Here is a 22,786-nt window from a genome sequence, read left to right on the forward strand (position 1 = left end):
CTATTCTGCAATATACCTGAAACCAATACAAAATAATATTGAAAATAAACCAATTTTTAAAAAGTAAGGTGTCCCATCATATTTAGACAGTATTTATAAAATACAAAGAAAAATAAAAAAATGGTTAAAGAGCAAAATAGCTTATAATCTTAACTTGAAAGAAACTATAGATAAAATCCATATCCATGCTGGTGGTACATGCATATTTTATCCCTGGTAAATATTTAATTTGATATGTACATTTAAAGTATAAAGTTATAAATATGGCATAGGTTATACATACATTCATTGGTTGATTTTTCAGCCCCAAGTCTGAAAATGTTTTGGGTTGGATATTATCTTAAATAAAATCAAGTTCAATTTTTTTCATTTTGAGATTAGGAAAGTGAAGCTGTTACAACACAAAATTGGAGGTTTTAGGAACAAGGACCATGTCTTTATACTCTTTGGATCTCTTTAACCTAAGCCTAGTGTCCAGAACATAGTGTATGATCAATTAAATCTGTACCTAGTAAATTAAATTCTTTACCAACTGGAACTTCATGCACCAACCAGCCAGTTTCTTTCTTTTTAAAAAATTTATCTTTCTTGTTGAAAGTATTACATATGTCCCATTATTCCCCATTGACCCCTCTCCACCCTGCCCTTGCCCCCCGCCCTGGCCTTAACCACACTATTGCTTGTGTCCATGGATTATGCATATATACATATAAATTATTTGGTTAATTTCTTCTCACCCATCCACCAACCCTGTCTTCTCCCTGAGATTCAACATTGTTATACCAATGCACCATCCTCGATCCTGTCTTCATGTTGTTCCTCTCATTGAAAAATCTCTAACTACAATGCTGTCAAGATAATTTTTTCCAGCATTTAGAACCCAACTGAGTTCCAATTATATGTGAGACCTTTTTAAATTGAATTTACTGGGGTGACACATGTGCCAGGCAGAACAGTAGAGGAAGAGAATGACCTTCACTACTTCACTTTATTTTACATCTTTTACTTAAGAAACTAAATGTTAATATCCACAAATCAATAAACATGATACATCACATAAACAAATTGAGAGATAAAAATAACGTAGTCATACCAATTGATGCAGAAAAAGCATTTGACAAAATCCAACACACTTTCTTGATAAAATCTCTCAGCAAGGTGGGAATGGAAGAATCATATCTCAACATAATAAAAGCCATATATTACAAACCCACAGCAAACATCATACTCAATGGTAAAAAAAATAAACCGATTCCCCTAAGAAGAGGAACAAGACAGGGATGCCCACTCTCACCACTCCTGTTCAACATATTACTGGAAGTACTAGCCATTGCAGTCAGACAAAAAGAAAAAATAAGAGGCATCCAAATTGCGAAAGAAGTAAAACTGTCCTTATTCACAGATGGCATGATACTGTACATAGAAAACCCTGAAGACTACATCAAAAAATTATTAGACTTAATAAATGAATTCGGCAATGTAGCAGGATACAAAATCAATGCCAAGAAATCTATGGCATTTCTATACACCAATAATGAACTTACAGAAAGAGAGACTAAAAGAGCAATCCCATGTACCATCACACAAAAAAATTAAGGTACCTAAAAATAAACTTGACTAAGGAGGTTAAAGACCTATATGTAGAAAACTATAAGAAACTGAAAAAGGAGATAGAGGAAGACATAAACAGATGGAAGAACATACCATGTTCATGGATTGGTAGACTCAACATCATCAAGATGTCCATACTACCCAAAGCAATCTATAGATTCAATGCACACCCCATTAAAATACCAACGGCATATTTCAGAGACCTAGAACAAACTTTCCAAATATTCATCTGGAATTAAAAAAAAGACTCTGAATAGCTGCAGCAATCCTGAGAAAGAAGAACAAAGTAGGTGGGATCTCAATACCAGATATCAAGCTGCTTTACAAAGCCACTGTTCTCAAAACAGCCTGGTACTGGCACAAAAACAGACATATAGATCAATGGAATAGAATAGAGAACCTAGAAATCGACCCAAACCACTATGCTCAATTAATATTCAACAAAGGAGGAATGAACATACCATGGAGTCAAGACAGCCTCTTCAATAAAAGGTGTTGGGAAAATTGGACAGATACATGCAAAAAAAAAATAAAACTAGACCACCAACTTACACCATACACAAAAATAAACTCAAAATGGATAAAGGACTTAAACATAAGATGGGACACCATAAAAATACTAGAGGAATCCACAGGCAGCAAAATCTCAGACATATGTCGAAGCAATTTCTTCACTGATACTGCTCCTAGGGCAATGGAAACTAAAAAGAAAATAAATGGGACTACATCAAAATAAAAAGCTTTTGCACAGCAAAGGAAACCATCAACAAAACAACAAGAAAGCCCACTGCATAGGAGAACATATTTGCAAATGTTATCAGCAATAAGGGTTTAATCTCCAACATTTATAGGGAACGCATACAACTTAACAAAAGGAAGATAAACAACCCAATCAAGAAATGGGCAACAGACCTAAATAGGTACTTTTCGAAAGAAGACAGAAGAGAGGCCAGAAAACTTATGAAAACATGATCAAAGTCACTAATCATCTGAGAGATGCAAATCAAAACAACAATGCGGTACCATCTCACACCTATCAGAATGCCTATCATTAACAAACCAACAAATGACAAGGTCCTTGTGAGGATGTGGAGAAAAGGGAACCCTTGTGCACTGCTGGTGGGAATACAGACTGGTTCAACCACTGTGGAGAACAGTATGGAGTTTCCTCAAAAAAAAAAAAAAAAAAAAGGAAACCTAAAAAGGGAACTCCCATTTGACCCAGTGATCCCACTTCTAGGAATATATCCCAAGAAAATAGAAACACCAATTTGAAAGGATATATGTACCCCAATGTTCATAGTAGCACAATTCACCATAGCTAAGATTTAGAAACAGTCTAAGTGCCCATCAGTAGATGAGTGGATTAAAAAGCTGTGGTACATCTACACAATGGAATATTGCGCTGCAGTAAAAAAGAAGGAGTTCTTACCATTTGCAACAGCATGGATGGAACTGGAGAGCATTATGCAAAGTGAAATAACCCATTCAGATAAAGATAAATATCACATGATCTCACTCATTTGTGGAATATAATGAACATAAACTGATGAACAAAAACAGATCCAGAGACAGAGAAGCATCGATCAGACCATCAAACCTCAGAGGGAAGATAGGGGATGGTGGGGGTAAGGGGGAGAGATCATCCAAAGGACTTATATGAAAGCATATAGGCCTAACCAATGGACACAGACAACAGAGGGATGAGGGCATGAGTGGGGGGATGGGGAATAATGAGGGGATAAGGACACATATGTAATAACTTAATCAATAAAGAAATTAAAAATAAATAAATAAAAAAGAAACTAAATATTTTTCTCACTTGATTTTACTCTTTATTATATTTTTATTTTTAATTATTATTATTAATATTATTTTACCTTTTTAAAGTTTGGTTTTATTTTATTTTAGGATTAGTGTTCTACAATCTATTTTTCTTTTTCTTTTAGCATTATTTTACTCTATCTCAATTTTTCCTTTATGCCAACACTTTCTTCCTCACTTTTCCCCTTTCTCACTTTCTCTTACCGTTCCAGCTTTAGTTTTTCTGTATCTCTTCTTTTTACTCTCTTTTAAAAATTGATCTTACTCATATATCTAATTTCCTCCCCGCTACTTCAAATTCATGCACACTTCTCTCTTTCTTCACTATTCAAAATTTTGTTCTTCCTCTCTTTTTTTCTTTTTCTTTCTTTCTGTCTTGTTATTGTTTGTTTGATTGTGGGTTAGGTTTTTCTTCTTTTTTGCTTCTGTTTTTCTTTTCCTCACTTGTCTCTTCTTCTACTAATAGAATAATTATTTCCAGTCACCAACTCAGGCCTATCTACTTTCTATTCTCCTTTTCCAATAGTAAAGCAATACATAGATAGATAGATAGATTAAAGAAAGGGGAAAATTATTATATATAAAATTTCTCATATATGTATATGAGACCTGTTGCACGAAGAGATTCATGCAATAGGCCTTCCTTTCCCTGGCTGCTGGCATCGGTTTGCCTCCGGCATCCGGGGCCCAGGCCTTCACTCTGTCCAAGTTCCAGCCTGAGCTGGCCCCGGAAACGTCAGGCCTCACTGCTCTGCCGGTCCCGGGGCCATCAGGCTTTGTTCCACCGCTTGGAGCCTACGTATGCAAATTAACCGCCATCTTTGTTGGCGGTTACTTTGTATATTGCAATTATTAGCCAATGGGAGGCATAGCGAAGGTATGGTCAATTACCATGTTTGTCTATTATTAAATAGGATATATAAATTTTTACTTTTTTGTATTTTGTTCTTTACTTTTCTTATATGCTCATTCTCTTTTGTTGTTTATTGTTTGCATTCATCTCTGGGTGTTTGTTGTTTGCATTTTATGGATTAGTTGTTGTTTTATTGGAGTTTTATATATATATATATATATATATATATATATATATATATATATTTCTTGCCCTTGTTTTTTCTCCTCTTTCTTTATTCTCTTACATTTTTCTTCCTTTTCTCAGTATCATTTTGCACTTTTTCTATCCCCTAATTCTCTTTTCTGTGGTGGTCACCTTTATTTGGGGTAGTAGTATTGTGAATACATTTGTGTTTGGTGCCCTGTGTTGTGTCTTGTTGTATTGTATTTTGTGCCTTTAAGTCACAAAGATAGAAATCATATCAAGCATCTTCTTCAACCACAATGGCATAAAAGTAGAAATCAACTACAATAAAAACAATAAAAAATCAAGCACCTTGAGGCTAAATATCATGATATTAAACAATGACTGGGATATCAGAGAGATCAAAGAAGAACTAAAAAGCATCATGGCAACAAACGACAATGAAACACAACAATCCCAAAACTATGGGACACAGTGAAAGCAGTCTTGAGAGGGAAATTAATAGCTCTACAGGCCTACCTCAAAAACAAGAAAAAATGGTAATAAATTATCTAACCCTACAATTCAAATAGTTAGAAAGAGAGCAACAAGAAAAGCCCAGCATAAGCAGAAGGAAGGAAATAATAAAGATCAGAGTGAAGATAAACTACATAGAGACCAAAAAAATAATAATACAAAAGATCAATGAAACCAAGAGCTGGTTCTTTGAAAGGATAAACAAGATTGATGAAACTCTAGCGAGGCTCACCAAGAAGCAAAGAGAGAGAACCCAAATAAACAAAATCATAAATTAAAGAGATGAAATAACAACGGATCCCACATAAATACAAACGATTATGAAAAAATACTATGAATAACTCTATTACAACAAACTGAACAACCTAGATGAAATGGACTTATTCTAAGAAAAATGCAAGATCCCAAAACTCAATCAGGAAGAATCAAAAAAACTGAATAGGCCGATAACTCCTGATAAAATTGAAGTGGCGATCAAAAATCTTCCAGCAAACAAAAGTCCTGGTCTTGACAGCTTTACAGGGGAGTTTTACCAAGCATTCAAAGAAGAACTAAAACCTATACTCCTCAGACTACTACAAAAAATTCAAGTGGAAGGCACACTTCCAAGCTCTTTCTATGAAGTGAGCATTAGCCTAATTCCCAAGCCAGATAAAGACACCACTAAAAAAGAGAACTACAGAACAATATCCTTGATGAATATAGATGCCAAAATCCTCAACAGAAATCTTATTCAGCATTGCATTAAGAAGATCATACACCATGACCAAGTGGAATTGATTCTGGGGATGCAAGACTGGTACAATATCAGCAAATCAATAAATGTGTTACATCACATAAACAAATTGAGAGATAAAATCACATAACCATATCAATCGATGCAGAAAAATCATTTGACAAATCCAACACCCTTTCTTGATAAAAACTCTCAGCAAAGTGGGAATAGAGGGGTCATACTTCAATATCATAAAAGCCTTATATGACAAACCTACAGCCAACGTCATACTCAATGGACAAAAATCAACTCAGTTCCCCTAAGAATAGGAACAAGACAGGGGTGCCCACTTTCACCACTCCTGCTCGATATAGTACTGGAATTGCTTGCTAAAGCAATCAGACAAGAAGAAGAAAAAAAGGCATCCAAATTGGAAAAGAAGTAAAACTGTCCTTATTTGCAGATGACATAATACTATACATAGAAGACCCCCAAAATTCCATCAAAAAACTATGAGACCTAATAAATGAATTTGACAATGTAGCAGGATACAAAATTAACGCCGAGAAATCTATGGCCTTTATATACACCAATAATGAACTCACAACAAGAGAAACAAAAAAATCCCATTTACCATTGTATCAAAAAAAAATTAAGATACCAAGGAGTAAACTTAACTAGGGACGTAAAAGACCTGTACTCAGAAAACTACAGGACACTGAAAATATAGATAGAGGAAGAAATAAACAAATGGAAGAATCCCAGAAGCCAGTCCATCCTTGCTGCTTGACACAGTCGCTGCAGGGAAGAAACATCTGCACAGAATATGTTTCAAGGGACCTGGCATATATGGCATACTGTTCTTAATATGTTTGCTCCCCTTCTTGGCGCTATGTGTTTTAACCAAGGTTACCTCTGCAAAAGGTTGTTTCCCCAGGTAGGGATTTTTACCTGAAGTTAGGGAGGGAATAAAACCCCTTAACTAAGTGCCAGGGGGGTAGTTAATCACTTTAACTATGAACAATCACTCTTAAGCTACATAATCTTTACTCCCTGGAATGGAGATAAGAAATGTTCTAACCTTTGGAATAGAAATTGATAGGATTAAAATCAACTGGTATAAATACAGATATAACAAGACAATAAAACACAGAACCTGGCTGGAGATCCTGGATAGAACCTGGCTGGAGATCCTGGATAGAACCTGGTTAGAGAACCTGGCTAGGTTGCTGATCAACTAAACGTTGTCTCCATGTCATTCTTTCTTTGCCGCCTCCATCCACACCTTTGGGAACCCCTGGACCTGCTGGGGTTGGACCCCAACAGAAGAACATTCCACATTCATGGATTGGTAGAATCAACATCATTAAAGTGTCCATACTACCCAAAGCAATCTATAGATTCAATGCAATCCACATTAAAATACCAATGGCATATTTCAAAGATCTAGAACAAACTCTCCAATAACTCATCTGGAATAAAAAAAAAAGATCCCAAATAGCCATAACAATCATGAGAAAGAAAAACAAAGTTGGAGGGATCACAATACCAGATATCAAGCTATATTACCAAGCCACGTTCTCAAAACTGCCTAGTACTGGCACAGAACAGACATATAGACCAATGAAACAGAACAGAGAACCCAGAAATCAACACAAGCCATTGTGCTCAATTAATATCAAACTCAAAATGACTAAAGGACTTAATTGTAAGACAGGAAACCATAAAAATCCTACAAGACTCCATAGGCAGCAAAATAGCAGACATATGTCATAACAGTAACAATATCTTTACAGACACAGCTCCTAGGGCAATGGAGACTAAGGAGAAAGTAAACAAATGGGACTACATCAAAATAAAAAAACTTCTGCACAGCAAAAGAAACCATCAACAAAACAACCAGAAAACCCACTGCATGGGAGAACATGTTTGCCAATGATATTTCAGATAAGGGTTTAATCTCCAAAATTTACAGAGAACTCATACAACTTAACAAAAGGAAGATAAATGATCCAATCAAAAAATGGGCAAATGATATAAATACACTTTTTGAAAGAGGACACACAGACTGCCAAGAGACATATGAAAACATGCTCAAAGTCACTAATCATCTGAGAGATGCAAATCAAAACAACAATGAGTTATCATTTCACACCTGTTAGAATGGCTATCATCAACAAATCAACAAATGACAAGTGCTGGTGAGGATGTGGAGAAAAAGGAACACTCGTGCACTGCTGGTGGGAATGCAGACTGGTGCAGCCACTGTGGAGAACAGTATGGAGTTTCCTGTAAGAGTTAAAAATGGAACTCCCATTTGACCCAGTGATCCCACTTCTGGGAATATATCCCAAGAAAACAAAAACCAATCAGAATATATATGCACCCCAATGTTCATAGCAATACAATTTGCCATAGCTAAGAGTTGGAAACTGCCTAAGTGCCCATCAGCAGATGAATGGATTAAAAAGCCGTGGTACATCTACACAATGGAATACTATGCAGCTATAAAAAGAAGGAGCTTTTACCATTTGCAACAGCATAGATGGAACTGGAGAGCATTATGCTCAGCGAAATAAGCCAGTCGGAGAAAGATAAATATCACATGATCTCACTCATTCGTGGAATATAATAAACAACATAAACTGATGAACAAAAACAGATCCAGAGACAGAGAAGCATTGATCAGACTTTCAAACCTCAGAGGGAAGGTAGGGGAGTGTAGGGGTAAAGGGGAGAGATCAACCAAAGGACCTGTGTGCATGCATATAAGCCTAACCAATGGACACAGACACCAGGGGGTGAGGGCATGAATGGGGGGCTGGAGGGTATTGGGGTATAAGGACACATATGTAATATCTCAATGAATAATAAAAAAATTAAAAAACACATATTAGATTTATATTTATTTCTATTCACAAGGAAAAAAATGCTGCTTACCACATCTATTATATCAGTTTCCTTTTCATTGTTGAGATCAGACTATAAGAGAAGAAAATATAGTTATTGCTATAAAATCTTTTATTTCTTCAGGTCTTAGACTATATATTAAATGATAATACTAGTGTGTTCCAAATAACCTATTCATTTCCAAGTTATAGAAAGGAATCCTTTAGAATTAGTGGTAATAGCACCAACTTGAGAGTTTCTGTCTTTTAATAGATGCCTTTTATCCTTTTATGTGCATTATGATTATGATACATTTGGATATCTTATTTTGTCTTCTATGTGTCATATTTGTTTTGGTTAATTTCCTCTATCTTCACTATATTCTATTAAACACATTTTCTTTATTACCTTTGTTTTCCACTCTACTAAAAAAACATTACACTTTCTTTTTATATATCTTTAACATAAAAGTTTTAACAGAACTAATCTCTTTAATCAATGCCTATATTCTCTTTTGATCAACACAATAACATTATAACTCTACTAGAGGCCCAGTGCACGAATTCATGCAAAGTGGGATCCCTCAGCCTGGCCTTCGGAATCGGGCCAATATGGGCTTTCCAACATCCCCCAAGGGGTCCCAGATTGTGAGAGGGCTCAGGCCAAGGTGAGGGACCCCACCAGTGCACAATCGGGGCCAGAGCGGGACCATGGGAGAGTTCCAGGGCATGTCCAGTCTGTCGCACTCAGTCCCGGTCAGCTGGACCCCAGCAACAAGCTAACCTACCGGTCGGAGCGCCTGCCCCCTGGTGGTCAGTGCATGTCATAGCAACTGGTCAACCTGTAGATGGTCTGCCCCCTGGTGGTAAGTGCATGTCATAGCAAGTGGTTGAGCGGCCTTAGCACATCATTAGCATATTATGCTTTAAATAGTTGAATGGCTGACCAATTGACTGGACACTTAGAATATTAGGCTTTTATTATATAGGATACTCCAATCTCCTTTCTTTCACATTTTGTGTTATCATTGTCCAATATCTTAGTTCCATCTTTTCTTCAACTGAGAAAATTAATCTTATTTAACAGCCAATGCTTATAAAGATAAATAGTATGCTTAATGATATTTCTGCTCACTACAGTTTCTTTTTAATAAATGTATTCATTTATTTTATTATAAAATACAAGTATACTAATAAAATAAATAGCTTCATGATAATATGTATATTTGCATATATATTTGCATAGTCACAACACAAATAAGAATATAAAAAATTTCCAGCACCCCATAATGTTCACTCATGTTCCTTCACAGTCTATACTCCAAGTGGTAACCAATTTTTATCTCATACAATTATTTTTGTATACTTTGAACATCATACAAATAAAAACATACAGTATATATTATGTTATCTATGGCTTTTTTTCAGTCACCACATTCTCTGTAAGAGTCATCCAGGTAGTTTAAATACCACTTAGTTCCAGTTTTACATGATACACCTTTCTCTATCCTTTCAGTTTCAGTCTGTGTCCTTATAAATATAAAGTGTAACTCTAATAAAAGAATTTATATCTATTTTTAAATTTATATGTATTTTAATACAATATTAAAATCTTTGTCTTTTAAATTGAGTGTTAAACTATTTACATTTAAAATAATTGTGTTATGCTAAATGAGATAAGCCAGAGAAAGAAAAGTATCACATGATCTCACTTATATGGTGGAATCTAATGGACAAAATTAACTGAAGAACAAAGCAGATCCAGAGACATTGAAACATGCAACAGACTGATGTATTTCAGAAGGGGGGGACAGAAAAAGACTAAACAAAAAACTTGCATGCATATATGCATTGCCCATGGACAAACAATATTGCAGGGAAGGCCTGGGGAGGGGGTGGAGAGCATCAAGGGGGAGAAGGGGGATGGGAACATTTGTACTTTGAATAATAAAGTAAAAAATAAAGTAACTGTTGATATAGTTGCATCTACATTCATTTTACAACATTCGTTTCCTCCTTATTTAGTCTGTTATTTGTTTATTTGAAATTCTTGGGCTTTTGTTTTTGTTTTATTTTTAATATATTTTCATTGATTTCAGAGAGGAAGGGAAGGGGAGAGAGAGAGATAGAAACATCAATGATGAGATAGAATCACTGATCGACTGCTTCCTGTATGCCCCCTACTAGGGATCGATCCTGCATCCTGGGAATGTGCCTTTGACTATAATCGAGCCTGGGATCCTATAGTCTTCAGGCCAATGTTCTATGCACTGAGCCAAACCAACTAGGTTTTGGCTTTTTTGGATTAAATATTTGTATCATTCCACATTTTTTCATCTATTAGGTTTCAACTTATGCCATATTTCACTGTTTCCATGGTTACTCTACAGCAGGTTTCTAACATATGTTTTAGGAAAATCTTTGAGGGGATTCAAAATTATTGTCATAATAATATTAAGAGTACATTCATTTTTACTCTCATTTTTCTTTAGTATAGTGTATTCCAGAGGATTATGTCATCTCTTATCACAACATAGCAAATGCAGAAGCAATCTGGATATACAAAGAGCAAACTGATTGTTGCCAGGTGGGAAGGAGCTTGGGAAGAATGGGTAAAAAAGGTGAAAGAGATTAAGAAGTACATACTTCCAGTAATAAGAACAGCCACAGGGATGTAAAGTACAGGTTAGGGAATATAGTCAATAATCTATATATATACATAAAAGCCTAAGCTACCAGAATGCTGGAATGACCTGAATGGCCAGAATGACCGGTCGCTATGATGCACCCTGACCACCAGGGGGCAGATGCTTAATGCAGGAGTTGCCCCCTGATGGTCAGTGCGCTCCCAAAGCCAACCTCCCATGGCTGGCCAACCTCCCGCAGTCCCTATCCCCGGCCAGCAGCCGGCAGGAAGTCCCCGGCCAGCAGCCTGCAGCCCATAGGAAGGCCACAGCTGGCAGCCAGCAGCCAGCAGCCAGCAGGAAGTCTCTGGCCAGCAGCCGGCAGCCAGCAGGAAGACAGGGTCGGCTGAGGGGAGGGGGCATGGGACGGAAGTCCCCAGACAGCAGCTGGCAGGAAGGCCCCAGATGGCAGCTGGGAGGCCCCAATTGGCCCTGATTGCCAGCCAGGCCTAGGGATCCCACCTGTGCACAGATTTCGTGCATTGGGCCTGGAGTATTGTTACAATTATGTATGGTGTCAGGTGAGTACTAGACTTAATGAGTGGATCACCTTATTAGTTTTAAAAAAATGTCTAGCTGCTATGCTTTATGCCTGAAATGATTATAATATTGAAAATCAACTGTAATTGAGAAATAAATATATCAATAAATATATTTTAAAAGAGCACAATGTCCTGGCTGGTGTGACTCAGTGTTTGAGCATCGTCCCATGCACTGAAAGGTCACCAGTTCGCTTCCTGGTCAGGGCAGATGCCTGAGTTGCAGGCTTGATCCCCATTAGCGGACGTGCAGGAGGCAGCTGATTGATGTTTTTTTCTCTCTCATTGATGTTTCTCTCTCTCTATCCTTTCCCCTTTTTTGCTCTCTAAAATCAATAATAGCATATTTTTTTTTAAAAAAAAGAGCACACATGTTGGCAAGAATGTGGATAAGTTGAAAACCTTGTATACTGTTAAAGGGAATATAAAATGATGCAGCTGCCTTGGAAAACAAGTTGATGGCTGCTAAAGGGAAGGAGGTTGAGGCATTGGAACAAAGGAAAAAAACTAAGGTTATTTGTCATTACATTCTTTTAGGAAACCATTGATGCTTCTAGCAATCAATTCTTTATTTCTTATGCATTCCCATACTATCTGTTTAATAACATGCCGCAGGGATTTTTCCAAGAGCATGCATCAAGGTCACTTGCCCATAGTTCTTTTCCTCATTTTTAAAAAATGTATTGTTCAATTACAGTTGATATACAATATTATATTACTTTCAGGTCTATAACATCGTAATTAGACATTTATATGATTTATGAGGTGATCCCCCCAATAAATCTAGTATCCATGTGATAGCATACATATTTATTATAATACTAGAGGCCCGATGCATGAAATTCATGCACTCGGGGTGGGGGGGTCCCCCAGCCTAGCCTGTGCCCTCTTACAGTGCGGGAGCCCCGCAATCGATCATCCCAAAGAGGTAGGCCCCACCCACCCATCCTGGGATCCTCAATGGATTGCCCCAAAGAGGTAGGCCAGAGACAGGGGTACCACCTCCGCGCCGTGTGGAGCCCTGGGACCCCCAGGCTTCGCTGCTTGGAGCCGCATGACCAGCCTCCACAGGGCACATGCAGCATCAAGCCCCGACCCACCCATGGGCACCCGCTGCGCACGCGGCCTCCTGGTGATCACTCATTGTGGCGTGAGGGCATCATGACCACATAGGCTTTTATTAGTATAGATTATTGACCATATTCTGTATGTTCTACTTTACATCACCGTGACTATTTTTATAACTGGCAGTATTTACTTCTTAATCCCTTTCACCCTTTTCATAAATCTCCCCAATTCCCTCCCATCTGGAGACCAATTTGTTCTCTGTATCTATGAGTTTGTTTTTCTTTCATTTAGTTGGTTATTTTGTTTTTTAGATTTCACATATAAGTTAAATCATATGATATTTTTCTTTTTCTATCTGACTTTAATAGATAGATAGATAGATAGATAGATAGATAGATAGATAGATTTTACAGAGAGGAAAGGAAAGGGGTAGAGGGAAACATCAATCAGCTGCCTCCTACATGCCCCCTACTAGAGATCAAGCCCACAACCAAAGTATATGCCCTTGTCGGGAATCTAACCCAGGTCCCTTCAGTCTGCTCTATCAACGGAGCCAAATCAGTTAGGGCTATCTGACTTTTTCAACTGGCATAATGCCCCCTAGATCCATTCATATCACAAATTACAAGATTTCATTCCCTTTCATGGATGAATAATTTCCCATTGTATATATCGCATATTCTTTATCAATTTGTCCAATGATTGACAACTAATGAACTGTTGATAGGATTATAAATTGGTGAAAACACTGTGAAAAACAATATTGAGGTTTCTCAAGTCTTGTGAAATAGAACTACCATATGACCCAGCAACTCTAATTCTTAGCATTTAACAGAAATCCAAAAAACTTGCCTATAATTTTTAAAATTCACATTACCCCCTGTGTGAAACTTAGGACAGAATATGCATATTAATCCATTTCCTTGTGACTGAAGAAGCTAGAGTAAAAATTTCCTAAGAGTATATGACAACACATTATATTTAGAGTCTAAAAAATTGAAAATTTTGCATTTAAAATTTTATATGGACCCTCAAAAGACCTTGAATAGCCACAACAATCTTGAAAAAGATGAACAAAGTTGAAGTACAAAGCTATAATAATCAAAATAGCATAATACTGGCATAAAAATAGACATATAAATCGATGGAAAAGAATAGAATGTCCCTATATGGTCAAATAATTTATGATAAAGAAGGCAAGTAAGATAGTCTATTCAATAAATGGTGTTGGAAAAATTAGACAGATACACACAAAAAATGAAATTACATCACCTTTTTACATAACATACAAAAATAAACTCAAAATGGATTAAATACTTAAATGTAAGACTTGAAACCAAAAGATTCGTTGAGAAAACATGGGTAGTAAAATCTTGGATATTTTTCATAGCAATATTTCTTTTTTAAAAATATATTTTATTGATTTTTTACAGAGAGGAAGGGAGAGAGATAGAGAGTCAGAAACATCGATGAGAAAGAAACATCGATCAGCTGCCTCCTGCACACTCCCTACTGGGGATGTGCCCGCAACCCAGGCACATGCCCTTGACTGGAATCGAACCCGTGACCTTTCAGTCCGCAGGCTGACCCTCTATCCACTAAGCCAAACCGGTTTTGGCAAATAGCAATATTTCTTCTGATATATATCCTCCAGCTAGTGAAACAATAACAACAACAAAATAATGGCAATGCAACAAATTAAAAAGTTTTTGCACAGCAAAGAAAACATCAACAAAAGAAATCCAACTACTGAATTAAAGAAGAAATTTGCCAATGGTAACTGTTAAGGGATTAATATTCAAAATTTATAAAGAACTCATATAACTCAACACCAAAAAAACAAAACAAAACAAACAAACAAAAAGAACGCCCAAAACCAATGCAATTAAAAAGTGGGCAGAGGACCTAAATAGACATTTCTCCAAGGAGGACATACAGATGGCCAATAGACATGAAAAATGCTCAGTGTCACTAATCATCAAAGGCTAATTAAAACCACAATAGGATATCACTTCATGCCTATCAGAATGACTATCATCAATAAATCAATAAACAAGTGCTGGTGTGGATGTGGAGAAAAGGGAAACCTCATGCACTGTTGGTGGGAATGCAGTACAGCTGGTGTGGAAAACAGTATGGAGGTTCCTCTTGTATATAACTAAAGAAACATAAAAAAACTAATTTGAAAGAATGCATGCACCCCTATGTTCATTATGGCATTCTTTACAATGGGCAAGATATGGAAGAAACACAAGTGCCATTCAACTGATTAATGAATAAAAATTTGTGATACGTATAATAACGGAATGTTACTCAGTCATAAAAAAATAAAATCATACATTTGTGATAGCATGAATGGACGTAGAGGGTATTATTCTAAGTGAAATAAGTCAGAGAAAGACAAATACATTATGATTTGACTTTCATATGTGGAATCTAAAGAACAAAATAAATTAACATATAAAAAGAAATAGACTCGTGGGTACAAAGAATAGATTGATGGTTTCCAAAGGGAAGATGGGTTGAGGGACTAGTTGAAAAAGATGAGGGATGCAGAGGTACACAGAATAGTCACAGCAATGCAAATGCAGCATAAGGAATATAGTTAATAATAATGTAATAACTAGCATGGTGCCAAATGGGTACTGGAAATATTCGGGGGATCACTTTGTAAAGGACATATATCTAACAACTATACAGTACACCTGAAACTAATACTAAACAATATTGAATATAGCCTTTAATTGAAAGCTAAAATTTAAAAAAATGAATTGTAACTGGAAAAAACTTAAAGTATATTTCTTAGCCAGAGACATAAGCAGAACTCAATCCTCAAAGAATTCTGAAGACCTTAGAATTTATTTACTAGACCTGACTAGCTGCTAAAAGATTTAGGACAAAGGCAGAACCCTAGTTTTATCTCCAACTAGCAATTACAGGTAGGTCCTCTGGTCTCAATTTCATCATCTGTAAAATAATGAGATCTATTCTAGTTTTAGTGACTTAAGTGCTTAGCTGCTAAGGATAACCAAATGGCTGGATTTCTATTCAAGGATATGATCCCAACCCTCCCCCCTTTTTGGAGGGATTAAAATGTATAAAATTTTTACTTTTGGATATAAGCACACACACACACACACACACACACACCTGAAAAAATGAAATATTGCCACTTGTGACAGTATGGATAAATCTTTGAGGGATATTATGCTAAGTGAAATAAGTCAGACAGAAAAAAATGAAAAACTATATGATTTCACTCATATGTGGGATATAAAACTGAAATCAACAAATGAACAAAAAAGAACAAACATAAAATGCAAACTCATAGACACAAATAACAATGTGGTGGTTACCAGAGGGAAAGAGGTGGGGGTTATAATAAAGGGTAAAAGAAGGTCTACTAAATGGAAGGAGATTTGACTGGTTGATAAACATAAAATGCAATATACAGATAATGTATTATAGAATTGTACACTTGAAACCTATGACATTTTATTAAACAATATCAAAAATAAATTTTACTCAAAAATTAACAAAAATAGATACAGATGCAGAGCAGCATCGAACAGATTGTCAAACTACAGCGGGAAGGCAGGGGAGGGTTGGGGGCGGTAAGAGATCAACTGAAGGACTTGTATGCATGCATATAAGCATAACCAATGGAAACAAGACACTGGGGGGTAGGGGAGGCTGGGGGAAGGTTAAGGGGAAAAAAAGAGACATATGTAATACTCTTCGTAATACTTTAAGCAATAAAACAAAATTTTTATTTTTGTATTTTTTTAAAAACAACATTTAAAAAAATAATAATGTATTTTACACTTAAAATTTTTTTCAGAGAGTAAATTTCATGTTAAATATTCTTATCACCATAAAAAACAGACAAAGAATGCATGCAAATGCTGCTCATGATGACTTAAATATATAATGCAGAAGAACTATTTCTATTCACACAAAGATTCATAAAAAAGTTTTTGCTGAATTCCTAGTTGTTAGTTCATAAGAGTTAAATAAGAGAAGCATGACATCATCTATTAGAAATATGTCAAACTGGATATTCTATTACAATAGTGCTCAACTTGGAACCATGGAATTATTATCCTATCTAATAAAAGAGACACATGGTAATTAGCCGTAACTTCCCTAAGCTTCCCATTGGCTAATCAGGGCGATATGCAAATTAACGGCCAACCAAGATGGCGGCCCGCAGCCAGGCAGTGAAACGAACAGGAGGCTTGCTTGCTCCATGATGGAGGAAGCCAAAGTTCCCTGCCTTCTGCTGCTGGGCTCTGAGCTGCAGTTTAAGAAACATTGTTGCAATTATAGAAGCAAAAAAAAAAAAAAAAAAAACAGATACCTGCTTTCAGCCATCAGAGCTGGAGCAAGCAGGATCGAAACAGTGTTAAAAATTATAGAACCCAACACACCAGATACCTGCTTTCAGCAGCCAAGGCCTCAAGCTGGAGCTGGCCTCAGAGCTAAAGCTGGCTTTCAGCACCAGTGACAGCCATAGAAAGTAAATAAATCCCAGAATAAAAGAAAAAAAAGAAAAAAAGGACAGGTTGGAAGCTTCAGTCGCCCAGCAGCCTGAAAACGGCCCTCAGCCCCTCACCCAGACTGGCCAGGCACCCCAGTGGGGACCCCCACCCTGAAGGGGGTGTGACTAGCTGCAAACAGCCATCATCCCCTCATCCAGGCTGGCCAGGCACCCAAGCAGGACCCCCACCCTGATCCAGGACACCCTTCAGGGCAAACCAGCCAGCCCCCACCCATGCACCAGGCCTCTATCCTATAAGAGTAAAAGGGTAATATGCCTCCCAGCACCAGGATCAGTGGAGCCGCGAGGCCTCCTGGCCCCTGGAGCAGCATGACAGGGGGCAGCGCCCAAACCCCCTGATTGCCCTGCAGCTCTGTGTGTGACAGGGAGCAGGGCTACAAACTCCCTATCTGCTCTGCTCTGTTCGTGACAGGGTGTAGCGCCCCAACACCCCCATGGGCCCTGCTCTGTGTGTGATAGGGTGGAACCACAATCTCCCCATCGGCCCTGCCCTGAGTGTGACAGGAGGCGGCGCCCCAACCCCCCAATCGGCCTTATCCTGAGCGTGAATGAGGATGGCATCGCAACCTCCCGATCCTCCCTGCTCTGTGCAGGACAGGTGGCAGCGCTCCGACTCCTCAATCTGCCCTGCTCTGAGCCCAACCAGGGGCTGCACCTAGGAACTGGGCCTGCCCTCTGCCACCCGGGAGTAGGCCTAAGCCAGCAGGTCGTTATCTCCTGAGGGGTCCCAGACTGCGAGAGGGTACAGGCCAGGCTGAGGGACTCCCCCTCGCCCCCGAGTGTACAAATTTTTGTGCACCAGGCCTCTAGTTCTATATAATAAGAGGGTAATATGCAAATTGACCCTAACAGCAGAACGACTGGGAATGACTGGTCACTATGACACACACTGACCACCAGGGGGCAGATGGTCAATGCAGGAGCTGCCCCCTGGTGGTCAGTGCACTCCCACAGGGGGAGCTCTGCTCAGCCACAATCCAGGCTGACAGCTGCCAGTATAGCGGAGGTGGAGGCCTCTCCCGCCTACTCAGCAACACTAAGGATGTCCGACTGAAACTTAGGCCCGCTCCCCGCTGGCAAGTGGACATCCCCCAAGGGCTCCCGGGCTACCAGAGGAATGTCTGACTGCCAGCTTAGGCCCAATCCCCCGGGGAGCGGGCCTAAGCCAGCATGTGGACATCTCCCAAGAGGTTCCAGACTGCAAGAGGTCACAGGCCAGGCTGAGGAACCCCCCCACCCCCCCGAGTGCACAAATTTTTGTGCACCGGGCCTCTAATATATATACTAGAGGCCCGGTGCACAAAAAATTTGTTGCTCGGGGGGAAAAGGGGGGGACCCTAACCCCGGGGCTTGAGCCCTTCTCAAAGTTGGGAACCCCTTCGGGAAAAAAACGACCTGCTGGCTTAGGCCTGCTCCCGGTTGACAGAGGGCAGGCCCAATCCCTAGTGCAGCCCCTGGTCGGGCTCAGAGCAGGGCTGATTGGGGAGTGGGGCGCCGCCCCCTGTCATGCACAGAGCAGGGCGGATTGGGAGGTTGCGATGCCACCCCTCAGTCACGCTCAGGGTAGGGCTGATTGGGGGGTTGGGGCACCACCTCCTATCACACTCAAGGCAGGGTCAATGGGGAGGTTTCGGCGCCACCCCCTGTGATGCACAGAGCAGGGCCAATCAGGGGGTTGGGGCGCTGCCCTGGTCACTCACAGAGCAGGGCCAATCAGGGGGTTGGGGCACTGCCCCCTGGTCACGCACAGAGTAGGGCCGATAGGGGGAGTTAGGGGCACCGCCCCCCTGTCACACACACAGCAGGGCAGATCAGGGGGGTTTGGGGCGGCCGCCCTCCAATCACCCCACAGAGGAGGGGCCGATCAGGGGGTTGGGGCGCTGCAACTGTCACACTCAGGGCAGGGCGATGGGGAGGTTATGGCTCTACCCTGTCACACACAGAGCAGGCCCGTGGGGGGGGGGGGCGGTTGGTGCGCCACCCCCTGTCACACACAGAGCAGGGCCGATCAGGGGGTTTGGATGCCACACCCTGTCACACACAGAGCCGCAGGGCGATCAGGGGGTTTGGGCGCTGCACCCTGTCATGCTGATCTGGTGCCAGGAGGCTTCGCGGCTCCGCTGATCCCGGTGCTGGGAGGCATATTACCCTTTTACTATATAGGATAGAGGCCTGGGGGCTGGCTGGTTTTCCCTGAAGGGTGTCCTGGATCAGGGTGGGGGTCCCCACTGGGGTGCCTGGCCAGCCTGGATGAGGGGATGATGGCTGTTTGCAGCTGGTCACACACCCTTCAGGGTGGGGGTCCCCACTGGGATGCCTGGCCAGTCTGGGTGAGGGGCTGAGGGCTGCTTTCAGGCTGACTGAAGCTCCCAACCACTCCTTTTTTTCTTTTTTTTTTTCTTCTGGGCCAGCTTTAGCTCTGGCTCTAGCTCTGAGGCTTCCGCTGGTTTGTTTGCCGTTCTATAATCGAAACAATGTATAACTTCAGCTCTGAGATCCCAGCCGGCTATATTTGTTAGAATGTTTCAAACTGCCAGCTCAGAGGCCGGCAAGTCACGGGAGCAAGCAAGCCTCATGTTCGCTTCCAGCTGCCTGGCTGCCGGCTGCCATCTTGGCTGACAGTTAATTTGCATAAGGATACGCTGATTAGCCAATGGGAAGGGTAGCGGTCGTACGCCAATTACCATGTTTCTCTTTTATTAGTGTAGAGATGTGTGTGTGTGTATATATATATATATATATTGCCTGAATGCTGAAACAAAAAGTGTCTAATAATAGCAGTATGAGTTCAAACTCTGTTTTTTAAAAAATGTGTTATTCTTCCTTTTTTTACACATATCAAAGGTGTATAGATGCTCTTGTAATTAATATTCATTTAATAGCATTATTGAATATATAGTTACTTTTGTTTTATGCAGTACTCTATCATCTCATATACTCTATAATAAAAGCCTAATATGCTAAGTGTACAGTCGTCCAGTCGGCCATTCAATCAATCAAAGCATAATATGTTAATGATATGCTAAGACTACTCAACTGTTCGCTATGATGTTCACTGACCATCAGGGGGCAGATGCTCTGACTGGTAGGTTAGCTTGCTGCTGGGGTCTGGCCAGTTGGGACTGAGCAAGATGGGATGGACATGCCCTGGAGCCCTCCCATGGTCCATCTATGGCTGGCCAACCTCATGCATCCCTCCCTGGCCCCCGATTGTGCACTGGTGGGGTCCCTCAGCCTGGCCTGCATCCTCTTGCAATCTGGGCTGAGGTACCCCTCTCTTGAGTGCACTAATTTCGTCCATCGGGTCTCCAGTAAAATTATAACAAAAAGTTTTTCCACTTTTATACTTGACTGGGCTTCAGTTTTCTAATTTTCTATTAAATATATAAAGTGAAATAATGTGTTCTCCTTCATGGTCTCGGAACATAAATCAGAATGTTTATATTTCCTTGTAGATATATACTGGAAATAAGCTTTCTAGGGACACTATTTTAGGCCTGCTCTCTGTCCTCTATAACCATCAAAAATGGTCCCGGCAATTTTAACTTGCTAGAAGTCCTGGGAAGAAGGTCATTGGCAGCTAGCAAAATTAAAGCTAGAGGCATCAGTAGCTTCTACTGAATATTCTTGTCATTTGAAAGTTATTATAAACTCATACACTTTATCCAATATGAGAAACGGTGCAACATTTAAGCACTCAAGCCATACAATATATATCAAACATGGCAGCAGAATAAAAGCCACAATAATTCATCAACAATATATGACAATAAGTAACCACAGAGAGAAAATATAAAATAAGAGCAACATTGGTCTATTTACAATAAAGAAAAATATCTTGATGTCATCTCAGTAGTGTAGAACAATAACTCATATTTATCACCTAAGTGATAAAGCAAGGAAATATGTTGTCAGGTGGGCTTATAGAAAATAGCCACTTGTATGAATTGACCAAACAACAAGTCCCTGATGAAAACTAAAATGTTTAGTGGAAAGTATACAGGAACTCAGAGAGAAACAGTAATGTTTAAGAAATGCTTATATTTTTGAGAATGGAATGTTGAGATTGTTTAAAAATAAAATTATAATGCAAAAACAAAAAAATGTTTAGCAGATGAATGGGATAAATGAGAAATCTCCCTGGGTGTTGGTAGATAAGGGATTGCTATAAGAAATCATAACTAATGCTGTATATGTACTTATGCACTACTATATATAATGCCATAAAAGTTATCAGGAAACATATTTGGTCTTAAGAGAGGATGATTGCTAGACAACACTGAAATAGAAGTTAAAGTAAAATATTTTTGTTAGTGTGCTATATATAATTTTCTTTTATAAAATTTTATATTATTTTTTCAAATACCACGTATCCCCTTCCCCCCAAATATATCCCTCCTCCAACAACACCAGAGCTGTCTACTCTCTATCTATGAGTCTGTCTCTATTTTGTTTTACAGTTTAGTTGGTTCATTAAATTTCACAAATCAGTGAAATAATATGTTACCTGTCTTTCTCTGACTGTCATACTTCATTTACCCTAATGTTCTCCAGGCCCATCCATTCTGTCTCAAAGTGTAAAATTTTCTCCTTTTTTACAGCAGAGTACTGTTCTATTGTGTAAATGTACCACAGCTTTTTTTAACCATTCATCTACTGATGGACACTTGGGCTGCTTCCAAATCTTGGCTATTGTAAATAATGCTGCAATGAACATAGGGGTTCATATATTCTTTCAAAATAGTGTTTCGAGTTTCTTTGGATACATTTCCAGAAGTAAAATCGCTGGGTCATGAAAAGGTAGTTCCATTTTTAACTTTTTGTGATAACACCATACTGATTTTCACAGTGGCTGCACTAATCTGCATTCCCACTAACAAGGCACAAGGATTCCCATTTCTCCACATCCTCACCAACAATTTCTGTTTGTTGACTTATTAATGATAACCATTCTGACAGGTGTGAAGTGATATCTCATTGTGGTTTTAATTTGCATTCCTAGTGACATTGAGCATTTTTTCATATATCTATTGGCCATCTCTATGTTCTCTTTGGAGGAGAGTCTATTCAGGTCTTTTGCCCATTTTTTAATTGGATTATTTGATTTTTGTTATTGAGGTTTTTTTTTATAAGATCCTTATAAATTTTGGATATTAACCCCTTATCAGATATGTCATTAGCAAATATGAATACGTTCTCCCATTCAGTGGATTGCCTTTTCATTTTGTTGATGGTTTCCTTTGCTGCACAAAAACTCTTTGGTTTGATGTAGTCCCATTTATTTTTTCTTTTGCTTCCCTTGCCCAACTAGATATATCAGAAAAAAATACTGCTATGAAAA

This window comes from Myotis lucifugus, unplaced genomic scaffold (assembly GCF_000147115.1).
Source record: "Myotis lucifugus unplaced genomic scaffold, Myoluc2.0 scaffold_4, whole genome shotgun sequence".
In the NCBI taxonomy this organism is placed as follows: domain Eukaryota; kingdom Metazoa; phylum Chordata; class Mammalia; order Chiroptera; family Vespertilionidae; genus Myotis; species Myotis lucifugus.